General features: G+C 39.3%; 1 protein-coding gene across 1 annotated transcript in view; it reads right to left on the bottom strand.

Moving 5' to 3' along the window:
- The window catches only part of LOC143037912 (syntenin-1-like), a 153,489-nt gene extending 136,346 nt beyond the window's left edge, over positions 1–17,143 (bottom strand). Inside the window, exon 1 of the mRNA XM_076206578.1 lies at positions 17,005–17,143. The gene's annotated coding sequence lies outside the window, so the exon portion shown is untranslated. The remainder of the gene's footprint in view (positions 1–17,004) is intronic.
- Positions 17,144–18,913: the final 1,770 nt, after the last annotated feature.

The following is an 18,913-nucleotide window of genomic DNA, read 5'->3' as shown; positions in this document are numbered from 1 at the left end:
ACCCATAATGGTCAAAAAACATTCTGCAGACACTGCTGGAGTTGAAAAGGCAAAGCAAAAGAGTAGTCTGACATTGGAGGTAAAATTAGATATTTTGAAGAGGAAAGAGCAGGGAGAAGGTACATCTGCTATAAGTCGAAACTTGGGCCTAGCCCAGTCGACAGTCTGGATGGTGTTGAAGAATTGTGAGGCTATAAAAAAGCTGGGGAGAATGCAACACATCTGCAGAGCAAATTGCTATCAAAACACCATGAGCCAATAATGGATAAGATGGAAAGGTTGCTCAAAATGTGGATTGACAACCAGAATCGTCAAAATATGGCTGTCTTTGAATTTAATCTGTCAGACACCATTGTCCATTATTGAAAGACTGAAGGTAGAAATGGGAGTGGAAGACTTTGAATTTAAAGCAAGCAAAGGGTGGTTTGATAAATTCAGGCGACGTTCAGCTCTCCATAATATCTAGCATGCCTTCGACAACATCAAGTCATCTTGGGACGATGTGAAGAACTCTACCATGAACTTGGCGTGGAGTAAAGTATGGCCAGAATGTGTGCATAACTTCCCAGGCTTCGCTAAAGACAACATCGGTGCAATCAGAGATGACATCGTAAATCTGTGCCATAAGGCTGGCTTCGATGGAGTTGATGATGATGATGTTCAAGATCTTTTGGGAAGCCATGGTAAACCTCTCACAAAAGATGAACTTATAGAGCTAGACAAGGCATTACAGGAGGCAGAAAAAGAGGGGAATGAGGAAGAAGAACCTGTGCGTGGCCTGGACATCAAAACTCTGAGAGAATGTCTCGGAAGCAGGGTTGCGGAGTCGGATGGTATAAGGTCTGACTCCGACTCTAACTCCTAGAATTCCTAGGATGCCAACTCTGACTCCGACTCCTTTGATAAATATATGATTTTCATATTCTGAAGTAGCTTTATCATAATCTAGCATATTTCTATTAAAGGAAAATATGATGAAACTACCGAAAATGAAGGAAAAGAAAATTCACTGGTTGACACTGCTTCAGGCAGAATCTGCAGCTGTTGTTTGTTTACATTAGTTAGTACTAGTAGTACACAATGCCGTCACATGGTGGCAGCACGAATTGATGTTTATTTATGTTGAAGTAGAAGCATTGCAGTATAGTACAAAATATGATTTTATATATAATATATATATATATATATATATATATATACTGTATATATACAGTATATATATACAGGTAGTCGTCGACTTACGACCGAGTTCGGTTCCGACAGACAGGTCGTAAGTCGATCTGGACGCAAGTCGGACTTTATATATATATAGTATATACTACCCTTTAAATATTATTTTTGTTACTGTATACATGTATATTCTATATTATATTTAGCATACTGAAATAATCTTAGCATCTTTGAACTATGTTGTATAGTATTTTTTAAACCTTTTTTATAATCTTATCTGATTTTCTTTGGGAAACGTAACCTAGGCCTAAGCATACTGAATAAAATCCTATCATCTTTGACCTATGATATTTAATACTGTATTTTTTAACATTTTTATTATTCTATCATCAGACTTTCTTTAGGAAACGTATGCACACTGAATAAAATCTTATCATCTTTGAGCTACATTGTTTAATATTATTCTTTTTATAATTGTCGTTAGGAAACGTAGCCTAGGCCTAAGCATACTGAATAAAGTCCTGTCATCTTTGACCTACAAATACTTTTTTGTTGGTTAAATTAAAATCATTGTACTGTATAGTTTACATCTTAATTGCAAAACATTAAGAATACTAAATGCAAGGCAAAATTAGGAAAAAAATTATTTCAAAACACATTGAAATTCTTTTCGTTTACGTACTGTACCAAAAATATTGTTATCGACAACAGACTAGGCTTAAACAAAGTTTACCGTTACGTTTTATTAATTGCAAAACATAAAAATACATAATGCAAGGCATACATACATACATATACCAAGGCTTTTTCCCCCTTCCAAGGGAGGTAGCCAAAAAGGGAAAGGCATAAAAACACTCCCACCCATTTCATCCCTAAATACACTCCACACCCCTCCCACCCTTCCTCTCATCTGAGCACCTCCTGGATGACGGGTCATCCCTACACCCTGCCCACCGCCCTGGGTCAGAAGCAGTGTTGCAAGACACAGTACATCCACAGCCAGGCCGCTTCATTTAATCGGCGACCCCCCCTCTCCGTCCCCCTTTGCATATAAGGCGAGGACGGGGAGAAATCCCTTCGGGCTGCGTCAAAATTTACTCACACATACTACCCCACCCCCCACCCCCCCGCCCATTCCTCCTCATGCAGTCACATCATCATCCATATACAACCATTCTCCACTCACCTCTGTCTTCCGTCCTCTCCCTTCCTTCCTCAACAGACATTCCCCTCTTCCCCAAAGCCCCCTTCACCCCATCCATCCACCTCATCCTAGGACGTCCCCTCATGTTCACTCCCTCCACATCTGCCTTCCATACCTCTTTTACTTGTCTTTCTTCACTCATTCTTTCCATGTGTCCAAACCATCCCAATATTCTTTCATCAACCCTATCTCCCAAATCCTTTTTCACCCCTGTTCTCCTCCTCACCTCCTCATTTATCACTCTATCCAGCCTAGTAACCCCCACCATACTTCTCAGACACCTCATCTCAAACACATTCAAACTCCTTCTCTCTTCTTCTCTTATGTTCCACGTTTCTGCCCCATACAGTGCTGTTGGCACAATCACTCCTTCATACAGTCTCCTCTTCGCATCCATTCCCAAATGTCTATTCCTCATTACACTCTTTAAACCACCAAGGCATTTACTCGCTTCTCTCAATCTACATTCTACCTCCACCTTCACTCCACCTTTTCCTGCTACACTTGCACCCAAGTATCTAAAACTATCCACTTCCTCCAGTCGCTCTCCCTTAATGTTCACTTCCAGTCTACTGCCACTTTCACCCCTTGTACATCTCATCACCTTACTTTTACCCACATTTATCTTTAGCTTTCTTCTATCACATACTCTCCCAAACTCTGCCACCAGCTTCCTCAATCCCTCCTCTGACCCTGCCACAAGCGCAGTGTCGTCCGCAAACAACAGCTGGCTCACCTCCCACTTTTCTCCATTTTCTTGCAAGGCAGAATTAGGAAAAAAATATTTCAAAACATTCTTTTCGTTTACGTACTGTACCGAAAATATTGCAAAATATAAAAATTTAAAAATATAATATGCTGTACCGAACATATTGTTATCGACAACAGACTAGGCATAAAAAAGTTTTACTATTACATTTCATTAATTGCAAAACATATTAAAATATAAAATCCAAGGCAAAATTGAGATCCTCTCTTTGTCTTTTAAAATTATCGACACTGTAGAATGTGATAACTGAAGTTCACGTGCTATCACATTAACTTTCTTCCCTCCTTCTTAATGTCTTATCACTTTCATTTTCGTGTCAAGATCAATAACCTTTCTTTGTTTCTTGGCAGGCTTGGAAATATCGAAAGATAATTTTCTTTTAGACATCTTCATGGGGGTTTGAAGCACAAAAAATTCAAAGATATAATCCTTGTCATGAATGAAGTCAGAAATACCACATGCTCCTGAATGAGAGGGAAGCTGACGCTGCCGGTAACCTGCCAAAACTATCGTACTCACGTCTCACGGCGTGCAAAGTAATTGTACTGCACTGCCAGGCATAACATTGCAATTCTATTACTCTATTAAATGTTAAATATTATTGCACTATCTCGTGGTCGTAAAGTCGATCAGTCGTAAGTCGCATAGGTCGTAAGTCGACGACTACCTGTAGTTTCACTCTCCTTACAGGAAACAACTACAAATACATGACCACAGACACTTTTACCCAGACTGACAACGATAGCTTGTCAGTATTGTGTATTTTCTTTTTTTTTATTATTGATGGATTGTTTTTTGTTTCCATCTGGAGAGACCACTTAGTGTACATATACACTGCACACACTCACTATTGCCTCCAAAAATAAAAGCAAAACCATACAAAAAATGCTAAACTGTGCAACTGGTAAAACCAAACAGGGAAACCATGTTAAAAAAAATAGTTTTATTGGACTTAAGGAGTCGGAGTTGGATAAAAAATTCCGACTCTGACTCCTAGTACTCTTAGAAATCCAACTCCGACTCCCAGGTAAAACCTCTGACTCTCTCTGACTCCGACTCCGCAACCCTGCTCGGAAGTATCAAAAAAGCCCTGGAAACCCTAAAGGAATGTGACCCAAATCCTACCAGGAGTAGCAAAGTGGCTCATGACAGAGAAAAGTGTCAAAATTTATCAAGAAATCTATGATGAAAAAAGAAGAAACGCCAAACAGTCCTCCATCTTCTCGTTCTTCAAGCCAGTCAGACCTGCCAACCCTGCTACAGCTGGCCCTTCCACATCCGCTGCTGATGGTTTTAGAGCTGGTCCTTCCTCCATATCTTCTTTCTTTAAACCAGTCAAACGTACCGACCCTGCTACAGCAGGCCCTTCCAAATCTGCTTCCGACAGTGCAGACGATGAAGTGTTTAAGGGTTTTCAGCCTCCTGCCTCACCCTCATCTTCATCTGCCCACTCAGCAAAAGATGAGTAAGGGCTGAGATCCCTACTGTCCCTTAGCCTTGGGAGGGACATCATCTGATAGAATACGTGGCAAGTGAAAGGTAAATAAAAACATTTTCTGTTTATTTCTTTTGCGCAGTACTTTACATTTTCTTATGTGACTATTTTCATGTATTTTCATGTCTGTAGGGGTGACTTTTGATGTGCTGGAACACATATCCTATTATTACATGTTATAATGGGTTCGTTATACGGTAATTTCAATTTACGGTAAGGTTTTCAGGAACAAATATGTACCATATAACTAGGACTTACTGTATATGTTGTTGTTTGCTGATGACACTGCACTTGTAGCAGGATCAGAGGAGGGATTGAGGAAGTTAGTGACAGAGTTTGAGAAGGTGTGTGAAAGAAGGAAGCTGAAGATAAATGTGGGCAAAAGTAAGGTGATGAGATGTACAAGGAGAGAGTGACAGCAGGCTGGAAGTGAGCATTAAGGGTGAGAGACTAGAGGAAGTGGATAGTTTTAGATACTTGGGTGCGAATGTGGCAGGAAAGGGAGGAGTGGGGGGGGGGTGGAAGTAGAATGTAGATTGATTTATGAAATTTTTGGCTTGAAGGCCAAGCGCCAGAGCCGGTAGGCCATTCAGCGCATATTTATCTTGTATAAATAGATGAAAATTCAAGTAAAACAGTAAAAACAATAAGGACTCACAAAAACATATCAGAACAAGATACACTCACAAGCAATCATATACACAATTTCAAATTTCATAAAATAAATTGATGTCTTTTAAAAACTTAACATTCTTCACATGAGCTTCCTCCCCTAAAATTTCTTTAAAAGATAAATTTGTTAAAAAGTTTGCCCTGCGCTTATTAGAGTATGCAGGGCACTGAATTAAAATGAGTTTAATTGTAAAAACAACTTGGCAAGTGGGGCATTGGGGGGCCAGCCTTTCTGCTTCACTTGCCATAAAAATTTTATGGGTAATATAGGAATGGCCAATTCTTAATCTTGTTAAAACAATACTTGATCTTCTGTCCAAAGAATGAGACTTCCTAGGGTTCACCAAGGGGTGAATCTCTTTTAACTTGTAACTACCCTCCAGCCTTGTCCATTGTTCTTGCCACTTCTCCATTGCATAACAATGAATTACTTGTTTGAAGTCTGTATGTGGGATTTTTGTGTCTGTTATATGGCTGAGCCTAGTAGCGGCTTTGGCTGCAACATCGGCCTGTTCATTTCCAGTGATACCCACATGGGACGGCACCCAGCAAAAGTTTACTTTTATTTTCTTTCGGTTGTTAATAAGAATCAACCAGTCCTGTATTTCTTGGACTAAAATGTGAAGAGGCAATAATTTATTTAGAGGATAGAATGCTCATGGAGTCTGTAAAAATAACAACGTTCTTTTTAGATGGAACAGAATTAAAAACAAATTTGAGGGCGTTGTTGACTGCCAGCAGTTCAGCAGTAAAAACAGAGCTAAAACAAGGCAACATCCTCTTTAAAACTGTGCTGTCAGATACAACAGCACAACCAACACCATCTTGGGATTTTGATCCATCTGTATAAATAAAAACTGAATCAGCATGTACTGATAAGTGTTTTAAAAATTCACTTTTTAGCTCTACAGCAGTTCTATGTTTCTTGTTTTTAATAGGATAAATTACAGTGGGACATCGGTTCCAAGGAGGGAATTTGGGAGGCGTGATCTCAGCAATTGTAACAGGAACAAGTGCTACCTCCTCTGCCCCAACTTCACACCTCACTTCTAAAGGTTTCGGTAGAATACTTTTTCTTGGAGCTCTGTCTATCGGCTGCTTTACATATTTGAAGTTTGGATTTTGTTTTGATGTCAAGACACGAGATATATATCTAAGGCTTAATTCCTTCCTGTGAATATAGAGGGGAGGACTTCCTGCGTTCACATACAAGCTATACACTGGAAATGCTCTATAAGCTCCCGAATAGACCCGCAAAGCCGTATTGTTGACTATATCAAGCTTCTTTAATAAAGTTTTACATGCCGATCCATAAGTTTGACATCCATAATCGATTTTGCTAAGGCACAATGTTTGGTAAAGCCTTATTAGAGTTATAAGATCTGCTCCCCAGTTGAAGTGAGACACTACCTTTAGTATATAAAGTCTCTGTTTAACAGTGCATATAACCTTGTTTATGTGATGAATGAATGTCAACCTTTTGTCCAAAAACAGACCCAAGTATTTTACTTGGTCTTCATATGGTAATACGACACCCTCTAAGAATAATGTTGGTATCTCTTCCTTGCGTCTTAGTCTAGAGAACCTAATGGCTTTTGTTTTTTCAGCAGAGAATCTGAAGCCCCTGCAATTAGCCCATGCTGTTGCTAAGTTAATAACCTCTTGAATCTTTTGGCCTGTTTCTAATGTTGTCGATTTGCTGCACACAATAGCGAAGTCATCAGCATAAGCCAATCCATGAACTCCAGCAGGAACTTATTCTAACAAACTATTAATGGCTATGCTGAAGAGTGTAGGACTCGGAACACTTCCTTGGGGAATCCCTTCCTCTTGAAGATATGCAGAAGAGAAAGAAGAGCCCATTCTGACTTTTAGATAACGGTCAGACAAGAAATCCTTAACAATTGAACATATTACCCCCAATACCCCACTCTGCAAGTTGCTTCAGAATGCCTCCCCGCCAGGTAGTATCGTAGGCATTTTCAAGTCAAAAAACACAGCAACGCTCGAGTTCTGAATTGCAGAGGCATTCTGAATCTCACGAGTGATAAAAAATAAGGGGTCCAGAGTGCACTTATTTCTTCTAAATCCAAACTGTCGGTGAGATAGGAGATTTTTAGATTCCAAAAACCAAACTAAATGCATATTATCCATTCTTTCATAGATCTTACAAATGCAGCTAGCGGGTGATTAGAGTCTTTTCCTGCCTTTAAGATTGTTATGATAATTGAAGTCTTCCAAGATTTAGAAGATCCAGAAGACCAAAATTTGTTCAGCACATTTAAAAGGAATTTCTTCGTGGATATGGATAAATGAGCAACCATGGAATAAAGAATGTCATCCTCTCCAGGAGAGGTTGGGCAGGATAAGGATAAAGCATGATCCATTTCATCCAAGGTGAAAAGAAGATTATATACCTCTGAGTTCGTATTGGTAGGAGCAATAATCGTGGTCTTGTCTCTAATTCTTCTGAAATCATGTGAATAATGTAGTGGACTTGAAATATCAGCATAATGTCTTCCAAAAGCCTCTGCTACTTCTCTTGTATCTGATATTGGCTGCATGTTATTGTGGCAAAGTAGCATGCAGTTGATACTTTAGGGTCTATATGGGGTGCCCCTAAGGACCAGAGCCACACATCATTTTGTCTGTGATAGAGGAAAAATCTGTGCATAGAGAAATGATGACACTTTTATACTACGACTATCCCTCCGTTATGCTGTCCCCCAACCCCTTATTACTGATGATAGCAAATACAGTGTTTAGGAAGAAAGTCAAGCATAAGTACACATAGGAGAGGGTAGTGGATGGAAGGGTGGCAGATAGAGCATTAATGGACTATATAGTGGTGACCAGGAGTCTGGTAGGAAGAGTTAAGGATGTACATGTTCTAAGGGGAGAGAGTGGGTAAATATCAGATCATTTTCTGGTGGAAGGTAAATTGAGAGTGGAGAATAGGTGAAGAAAGAGGAAAAGGGCAGAAGTTAGGGAGGTATTCAGAGTGAACTGCTTAAATGAGGAAAAAAAGAAGAGTGAGTATAAGAAGAAGCTGAAAGAGGAGTGGGAGGGAACTAGGAGTGGGAGGGAACTAGGAGTGGAGGAGGAATGGGGATGGTTCAAGGAGGGAGTCATAAGGTGTGCAAAGATGGTGTGTGGAACTAGGAGGGTGGGAGGAAATAGAAGGAAGGGTATTGAGTGGTGGGATGAGGAAGCAAAGAAATGTGTAGAAGAGAAGCAGGCATTCATAGATTTGCTGCAAATTAGGACGAGGGAATCGTATGAGAGGTACAAAGTAAAGAGAAGGGAAGTTAAGCATAAGATAAATGAAGCAAAGAGGAGAGCAGATGTGAAATGGGGTAAGAGTATGACAGAAAATTTTGAAAGCAATAAAAAGATGTTTTGGGAGGAAATCAAAAGAGAAAAAGGAGGCGAATCAAGTAAAGAAAAGGTAAAAGGTGCATATGGAGAGATGATAATGGAAGAGAAGGCAGTAAGAGGAAGGTGGGCAGAGTATTTTAGGGAGTTGCTAAATGTGAAGGAGGATAGGGAGGGAAAGGTAGTTGCAGTGGGAAACGCTAAGAAAATGAGAGTGATGAGTGAGGAAAATGGAGGAGAAATAGGGAAAGATAAAGTGAAACCAGCTGTTAAGATGATGAGAGCAGGTAAGGCACCTGTTCTGGATGGATGCCATGCAGAATGTCTTTAGAAAAGAGGTACAGTTATGGTGGACTGGCTGGTGAGGTTATTTAATGTTTGTTTAAGAGAGGGTAGAGTGCCGGAGGATTGGAGGAGTGCCTGTATAGTTCCGCTTTACAAGGGAAAGGGGGACAAGTGTGAGTGTAGTAGTTTCAGAGGGATCAGCTTGTTGAGTGTAGTTGGGAAGGCTTATGGGAGGATCTTGATTGAGAGAATTAGGAGAGGAACAGAGGGAGTAAGTGGCGAGGAACAGTGTGGGTTTAGGACAGGTAGGGGTTGTGTAGATCAGATTTTTGTGGTAAGACAGATATGTGAGAAAGCTATAGGAAAAGGTAAGGATGTTTTTTTGGGCTTTTATGGATCTGGAAAAGGCTTATGACAGGGTAGACAGGAAGGCACTGTGGGAGGTACTGCAGATACAGTATATGGGATAGGAGGAAAGCTGTTAAGGGGGCCGCCGTGATGAATTTCTGAAAAAAATTGAAATATTCGAGAAAAAATAATTCCCTGTCATCTAGTGGCCTTTGGCAAGCCAGTCCTGAAATATTTCAGCGAAATACCAAAAAATAAAGGAGTTATGGCTATTTTTCTGACCCCCCCCACTTCCCAGTACACCTTCGCTGCACATATGTTCGACTAAGTTATTTCATCGTAATAAAAATGGCACAAATGCGATGTATTTTATTATTCACTAATGAAGACTAGCTGGAAACTTGTCCTACATGTGGGGAAAGCACTTCGCACTCGTGAGTAAACTGAAAGAAATATTGTGAGTAGGCGGAGAAAGCGAATTGTCGCTCCTTGGAACATTTATTTACTTTTATTTGAATCTATAATCATTTCAAGAATGCCTAAACATTCGAAAAAACATGCGTTTCATGAAAGCTAAGAAACTGAATCAACTTATTGAGAGAGAGTGTTCTTCTGCCTCGGTTATTACTGGAGATGACTCATAGCAGTGCTGCTGGGCGCACACGGGCTCGCTACGCTGACCGCGTGTTATCGCACTCCTCTACCCCTCCACATCCTCTTTTCTCAAATGACGTCACCGCAAACATCGAGCATGCGTGACGTACCATCACGTGCCTCTTCAAATGAAACGCTCCGAGTGCTTTTCGTCACAAGAGCGACTGTCATTGATCATAACTTTGGAAGGACACATAATCTTCTTTCTCGCTTGGTTGGAGTCAATCCCATCACTACAAAAGCACTTGAGGAACAAGACAAGGACACAGAACGGAAAGGGACACCAAAGACCAGAAAGAGGAAGAGAAAACTATCGTTCAGCTCCTATTTCCAGCTGGGAGCTTTCTAGTAAGCGAACCTGGCAACAATGAGGGAGGTGGTGCCTCCTGAAACCCTCGCCTTCTGAGCTGCTAATACCTCGTGAAAGGGGGGGACCAGGTACCAGCTACACTTTATAACATGTGAATGACATAGAATGCATGAAGATTGGCACAGAGAAAAAAATCTAAATGAAATATATAAAAAATGCAGGGAAATGTATTTTGAACTTCAAAGCTGAATACAGTTGAACCTCGAAAGCCCAGACCCCGAATGCCCGGAACCTCGTATGACCGGTCGAAATTAACAAAGGGCGGACTTTTCAAGCAAAGTTCCCTATTTGTCCAGTAGGTGGCAGCGACAGCCGTACATGTGTACCCAAACCCGGCCCAGTCAAGCCGCCACTAGGGCTGCCGTTTCATAGAATTTTGTGCCAAAACGTAGTAAAATAGCGGGATGTGGCAACTGCACAAGGACATGAGGAAATTTTTTCTACATATCAGCGGGCTGTTAAAAACATTCAAAAACTCTAACTTTTGTTTAAAAATCATAGAACTAGTTATCAAATAATAAATGGTACATCAAAATATGACTTTTATTGGTAATTGTGTTACTTATAAAATATTATACCCCAAAAGATACGTTTTTACCGTGTAGAAAAAATTCTATGCTCAAGTTTCAGCTTTCTTTTAGCGATAATAATATAAGAAAAATTATATCTTACCGAATATGTTAGGGCATGGGGGCCTTATATACATTCAAGAATAAAAAAACTAGAAACACCATTTTGTCAAAGTTTGACAAGTACATCTTGCTATGAAAGTCTGCACACGCCCGAGAAAAATGTATGCCCCGGTATGGCAACACTCCCATTCTACACGGCAGTGTAGAAAACGCGGCAACCCTGGCCACCACCACTGTCCCGCGTGCATACCTTCCGATATCTACAGTGTACGTAATAAAAAATACAGTACAGTACATTGTATATACATTACATTTACATGCCTGTATTACAGTAATTATTACAGAATTATTAGTATTATCGCATTATTATTACAGTATTGTTATTATTACAGTGTTAGAGTATTATTCTTGTGTTTCTATGCTATATCATACATTACCTATACGTATACCGCTATGAAAATCTACGGGTGTTAGGGTGATATTTTCGATGACCGGACGTTTGGCATGATCGGACCACCCTTCCCCCCAATTAGTCTGGGCTTTCGAGGTTTGACTGTATCTCAAAACTACCCTTTTCTCTACATTTTTTCTATCTCCTCCGTAACTACTTGGCCAATTTTAATGGGGTTTGGATAATTTGAAACCTGAATAAATTTGCAAACTTTTTATTGTGGGGTTTTTCATTTTTTTGTGATAGAAGTCGATATATTGTATTTTATGGGGAAAAAAAAAAAAAAAAAAATCTTTCTCCTAAACTAGAGGAAATTCCAAAAACTGTACAATTTTTTTTTAGGTATTGCTATAGAGCATTTGTGGTATTTTTTTCAGCATGCTCAGTTAATGGATAAATGAAGAATAGTTTGTAATTTGTCAAAAAAGTTTTTTTTTAATAACTTCATTGCTTTTCAACCAAATGATATGAAAATTGGTGGTGAACATCTCAGTATATGTATATATAACATATTAAAAATTCGCGAAATTCTGATCATAATTGACGAAGTTCGTTCTCGAGCGCGACGGCCCCCTTAAGAGCAGTCAAGAGCTTGAGTTAGGATTAGAAATGGAGAGAGTGAACGGTTTGAGGTAAAGGTGAAACTTCGTCAGGGATGAGTCATGTAGCCCTGGCTGTTCAACTTATACATGGATGGGGTGGTGCGAGAGGTGAATGCAAGGGTAGTGGGTCAGGGGTTAGAGATGATTAAAGAAAATGGAGAAAAGTGGGAGGTGAGCCAGTTGTTGTTTGCTGATGACACTGTGCTTGTAGCAGGATCAGAGGAGGGATTGAGGAAGTTAGTGACAGTTTGAGAAGGTGTGTGAAAGAAGGAAGCTGAAGATAATTGTGGGTAAAAGTAAGGTGATGAGATGTACAAAGGCAGTGACAGCAGGCTGGAAGTGAGTATTAAGGGTGAAAGACTGGAGGAAGTGGATAGTTTTAGATACTTGGTTGCGAATGTGGCAGGAAAGGAAGGAGTGGAGTTGGAGGTAGAATGTAGATTGAGAGAAGCGAGTAAATGCCTTGGTGTATTGAAAAGTGTAATGAGAAATAGACATCCGGGAATGGATGCTAAGAGGAGGTTATATGAAGGAGTACTTGTGCCAACAGCATTGTATGGGGCAGAAACATGGAACATGACAGAGGAAGAGAGGAGTTTGAATGTGTTTGAGATGATTTGTCTGAGAAGTATGATAGGGGTTACTAGGCCGGATAGTGAGAAATGAGGAGGTGAGGAGAAGAACAGGGGTGGAAAGGGAGCTGGGAGATAGGGTTGATGAAAGAGTATTAGGATGGTTTGGACACATGGAAAGAATGAGTGAAGAAAGATTAGTAAAAGAAGTGTGGAAGGCTCCACATGAGGAGGTCATTACTCCCAGCACCTGCTGCCCTCTCACACCTAGCTGGTGTTACAAATGAACCCAGACTTATACACGAACCACTTAGCTGTCAACAGCTGTCAACTGGAGTTCTGTAAGCTGCTGAATAAGACAAAAATTCTCAAAAGTGCAAGGAAAGCAAGAGGCCTGGGTTGTATTGAGTGGGAGCACTTGTGGTTACCCAAAATGATCTCTGTGCAGTGTTAAATAGGTCTATCAAGAGAAAATGCAAGGGAGCCAAGGCAGATCAAGAGAAAATGGCAATGATTTTGAATTGAATGCTGAAACAAATGCAGAGCCCTCTGGAGGTGCTATACTGAAACTAAATGTAAATAGAGGCTTTGAAAACTCAAGGGGGCTCCGGCTCCTTAGGTTGAACAATGATGACCCTATTTTTGGATTTGGTAAATACAAAAGAAGAAATTTGAGTCTAATCATAGACATGGAAAAGACGAGTTTTAATAGAAACTCATGAAAAATATTTCAAGGAATTAAGGAAAGAGATTGTTAATTTATGGAAAGATTATTTTGAAGTAAACAGAGGTATGTGGTCTAAAAAAAAAAAAAAAAAAAAAAAAAAAAAAAAGACCAAAGTGAAAAAAAAAGAGCCAAGTGAAAAAAAAAGAGAACAATACCACCAATACTGAGGGGAGAGAGAGAGAGAGAGAGAGAGAGAAAAGTATATCACAGAATAAAGGCAATGTCTGAAAGAACATTAAGATTAAGAAATGGAATGAAAATAGAGAAAATGCCTTCTGTATTTTGGGCCTTCGAGTGGAGAACTTGATTCTCCTCTTTAAGGCACTTTACAGCATCCTCCAAGGCTTCAATTCTACTAAGTAGCAATTGTACCTCATTGGCGCTGAACACTGTAACACAACCACTTGCCATATCACTATTTGAAGCAGCTACCCAGTTGACCTAACCTGAGTGACAACTACTGCTCAACTTTTCTGCACAGTAATTTGACCATGTAAATAGAATTTCGCATACAAAAGGGCACGCGTAAATGGAGGTACCACTGTATAATTTTTGTAAATTATAATACATCAATGTAATACATTTTTCTTGGGGGAAATCAGTATCAAAAAACATTGCTAAAAGCTATGGAGAAATGAACGAAGTTGAGTAGGCTCCTTTACACACCATCTTTGTTTTGATAGATTTGGAGGTTGGAGACTATGACGACTGCCTGATGATGTCTAGAATTACAGGTACCGCATTATTTAATGCAGGTTAGGTTAGGTAGGGTTAGAAGAGACAAATTTAGCATATCTTAATTTCTTTGACCTCCACCTCAACCAAAACAAAGATAGCATCTCAAGTAGTCAAAGTGGCTGATTGCTATTTTATAGCTTTTAGCAACTGTTTCTATTATTAATTTCAGCCAAGAATAACCTATATTATGTTGATGTATTATAATTTACAAAATTATTTAATTTTCTATTTCTATATTGTGTAGGTATGCACTTCTAAATATCTACCCCAAATACTCATAAAAATAATTGCATCAAAACTTCTAACCAACCACATACAAATTCCTATACTAACCAACCTTAACCTAACATTTTCACAATTTCTTTTTGGGTCTTCCCCCCCCCCCCCAAGGGTAAAAGTTTAAGAGGTAATTTATCATAATGGGAGTAATTTGCAACATTTATGGATATAAAAATCTTACATGTGATGTACATGATGAAAAAATAATTGGGCTGCAAGCCATTTACTAATATTACCCTAAGATTTCTTCATTGAAAGATTCACGGGCTGAACCTGTGGATGTATTGAGTGAGAGAGAAGCCAAGCCATGGATCATGAGTGACAATCAAAATCTGATATACTAAACATCCCCTAAAATTGTAGGTAATAGGGAGACAAGTTTAATTTCTGACAACTTCCTTAAATCAGAAATAACAGATTTTATGTAAAATAATCCCCTAACCCTGCCAAATACAGAATTAAGTCCTCGTTATATGCTACATATGCGTTCCTGAAAACCTTACTGCAAATTGAAATTATGGTATACCGAACCCATTATAACATGTAATAATAGGATATGGCAGACATTCCATCTCCCTGCTCTTTCCTCTTCAAAATATCTAGCGGATACTGTATCTGTGAATTTTTCTTACTGTAAATAGAATCGAGGGTAGTAATTACCAAATACCATAACTGTGAATTTACCGGATAAAGAATTACTGTATAAGGAGGACTCGCTGTAAATAATTTCATAGGTATTATTTTAGTTGTGCACACCTATGCAATATAGCATTAGAAAATTAAATATTAATTTTGTAAACTATAACACATGAATGTAATACGTGATTTCTTGGTGGAAATAAAAACAAAACTTGCTACAAGCAAATTTACTAACGAACAAAGCTGCTAGGATACAGTCCAGATGCCATGCTAGTCCAGTCACTGTCAATTAGACAATGGTTTTCACGTTGTGGGCTGGGTGTTCTCTAACTCCAGGTGATATTAAGATGCGTTGTTACAAAAACAATAAGAGTTCTGCCATCATCTGGTAATTACCCAAGGTACAATAATAATCAGGCTTCAGCATCCGTGACGATGATTATGACCCAGATGATCTTTAAAATTTGAAGTACCAAATTACTAAATATTGGTTAGGTTACATAGATTAGTCAGGTTAGGTAGGTTAGGTTAGATAAGGTACGGTCAGGTAGGTTAGGTTACAATAGACTAATTCATCCTTTCATTTCTTCAACCTTGGCATCTATCAAAACAAACATGGCATATCTTTCAACCACTGCAAGTTCGTTCGTTAGTACATAGGTTTTAGCAACTTTTTTGTTACAGATTTCCACCAAGAAAATCACATTGTTGTTCTATTATCATTTACAAAATTAACAATTAATTTTCTATTGCTATATTGCGTAGGTGAGCACAACTAAAATTTTACCATATCACCATGAATTGTCATTTATGAGAAAATGCTAGAATCTTACCTATCCTTGTTTATAACCTGAAATGGTAACGCTTCCACAACTTACATTACAATATTATAATATAACTGCACTATGTAGTATGTGCTCAGATTCCCATTGCCTTATCTATTGGTAGAATTAGTCAAGTTCACATAATAATATGCTTACCAAACCTAACAACTTGATCTAGTTAAGCTTGCAAAGCCTAGAGCAGGGGTTCTTAACCTTTTTTCTCCAATTCCCCACTTTTTAGTGAACCAACTCTCCATTTCCCACCACAGCATCGGTCTTTGACAAATTCGATTTTAACCCATGCAGTGTTTAGTACGTAAATATACGCTTTGCTTTTTTGTGCCATTTTACGGCCCTTAATTTTTGTTTTTCCCACTTGGCAACTCCGCCATTCCCCACAGGTTAAGAACCACTGGCCTAGAGTATCAATCTAATCAATATTACTCAACTTCCACACACAGTGGTATGGCGTCTACTGCTATCATATATATCTGAAAGAGCTGGTCAAATGCTGGCACACATACTTGGGTCTTCAAATTATATAGTTGTTTTCACACATATCTATAAACTTCCAACTAATATTTGTTGGAAATACATGGTCTTCCAGGATTTTTCTCCTCAAGGGATATAAAATTTGAAGTTATATGACCACAATAGTCTACTACATCTTCAGTTCTTACAAGTTCTGCCACAAAATTTGGCCAACAACTTTTAAACAATATTTCAGATAATGTGTAAAAGAGTGAAAATAGAAGTTCTTCGGGGTTAAGGGTGTACAGTCTTTCTAGGTGAAAATTTCGTAACTTTCCTACCTACTCGAGAAGGGATGGGCACGACACCTTCGAAATCACAATGTGGTCAACGATTGCATACCACTACGCGACGACTCGACAAAATCTGAGTACGTATAAACTAAACTTTTGTTATAACCCGTGTCGTTTATACAAGTTAAACAAATCACTGTTTATTACATCAATAGTGCAAATGCACATATATAGGCACACAAGCCGTGCCTCCTTTGCAAACGTCTTCTCTATTAGATGATGATCCCTTGGTTCTGCACCATGTATGTATCCTGATCAATTGACAATTTTATGGCTTCATCACACGTTATGTCACGCCATATTCTTTCTATGGTGTTCGTGGTGGATAATCTCTCTATATATCTGTATATATACACATATACGCACATTCCTACCTTTGAAAAATCGTGCACCAGCTCCTGTGAAATGAAGCGTAGTTACTACACCTATCAGAGCAAGCAGACGAAGCTTTTGTTTATCCAGAGCCATCATATGATGGAACTTGCTGTGACGTCATGATCCGGGAATCGCTTGTTTGAGTACGGGTGTACTAACTCTCACATATCTAGGCAAAATTGTACCAAATGCCCCCACAGTAATGTAAATTGTTATCAAAAGAAGTAAACTGTTAATCCTGTGTATTAGATACATATTTACGTCTATATTTTTTAATGCACAATTAGATTTTTTATCTAAAGAGCCCGGCAATTCTCTAAAGACTAGCGGGATTTTCAAAATCCTTCATTTCCGGTTGAGTCATTGTTCCTGACGTCAGTTCCCCGATGTCGTCATCGTGTGACCATGATGAGTGTATCAATGCTTCCTGAAAGAAGACATTAGAAGGAAAAAAAGCAGGAAAGGAAGTGGTGAGTCTTTACAAAATGGTGATACAAGTGTGGCGGTAAAGATAAGCAAGGAACTATATTCGTATGAGTTTCAATCGTTGTAATGCGCATGAAGTCTTGATCAACATTTTCTTATCTTGTTTTGGAAGGGATGACAACCCAGGTGATAAGTGAAACCGGTAACATTAATATATATATATATATATATATATATATATATATATATATATATATATATATATATATATATATATATTTATAAATATATAAGAATTATTTGTATTATGAGAAAAACACGGCGGACATGAATATCTATCTTCTACTTCTATTTTCATACTAACAACATTGTGAAAGTGCAACTCCGGACCGAGTCCAAGAATATGTTTCCTTCAATTCTTCACGTAATATCAGCAAGTTGCGCGGGCTCAAAGCCCGTGGGAGTGACATTACACTAAAAAGAAGAAGAAGAGAGAAAAAAACAACAACAGCAAGAGTCAAACGGGAGGGGTGTGGTGAACGGAGTTCCCCACATGTGCTTCTACGCAGTATTTCGGCTTGTAATATCGCCGTTGCAGTAAGGGGCGAGACAAAAGTGTAAATGTGGGAGGACAGACAGCTGGCCTTCGGCCTCATAGTACATATGTGTAGGTTAAGGAAATATTACGGCTGTACTACATGTATAAGTATCCGTAGGTAAGCATAATTTCTGGCTACGCACGGCAACCCTGCCTCAGCCAGAGGGACGCTACTTTTCGGTACGCCCCGCGGGTATTAAGGCGGGTGTGAGGTCAGGTCAAAGTCATCATCAGACGTCGGCAGCCCTTGGCAGCAGGCAGACGATACTTACACGAGCACAGTCAATCTCGCTAGAGCTACTCTCTAGAATTGACTCGTATTCGTAATCCAACTATACGTTTGATAGCTTTGCCTTGGCAGTTACACTGCCACCCACTTCTAGGCATTTCCCAACACTTTTTCCTATTCGTCATTTTCATATCTTCGTAGCTCTCCGGGATCCGCACGAGCGCTTGTTGGCTCGTGAGACTTCTTCGTCGTCCGGCCCGGCGAAATCTAGAAACATTCTATCTTAGTTTAGAGTAGTGTAGACACCGTAACCACTGGGCACACATTGTGTCCTACCACGCGGCTGTCACCAGTCGCCAAAGAAAACTGTGTAACCCCTTTATATTATTTTCTTTGGCTCTGCTGAGCACATTTCATTTTTGTGTAACAGGGGGCTCGTCCCCCCACCCCGACGCGCAGGATGGAGTCCTCAACTCCATCCCTGCCAACTAGGAAGACCTCCCCTGACGACCCCAATATCGACCCGGACAAGGCTAGACACGTGTTTCTCCATTCTGACCAGACCCGATTAGCTGACCTTAACCCATTTATGCTTAAAAAATGTATATCTCAATTTACCGATGATATTAACCAGGTTAAAAAAAACTAAGAAGCA

The sequence above is a fragment of the Oratosquilla oratoria genome, chromosome 2, assembly GCF_046742065.1.
Source record: "Oratosquilla oratoria isolate Oo_2021 chromosome 2, ASM4674206v1, whole genome shotgun sequence".
Classification (NCBI taxonomy): Eukaryota; Metazoa; Arthropoda; class Malacostraca; order Stomatopoda; family Squillidae; genus Oratosquilla; species Oratosquilla oratoria.
The sequence above is the reverse complement of the archived record's forward strand: the minus strand, read 5'-3'. Positions and strand labels throughout refer to the sequence as shown.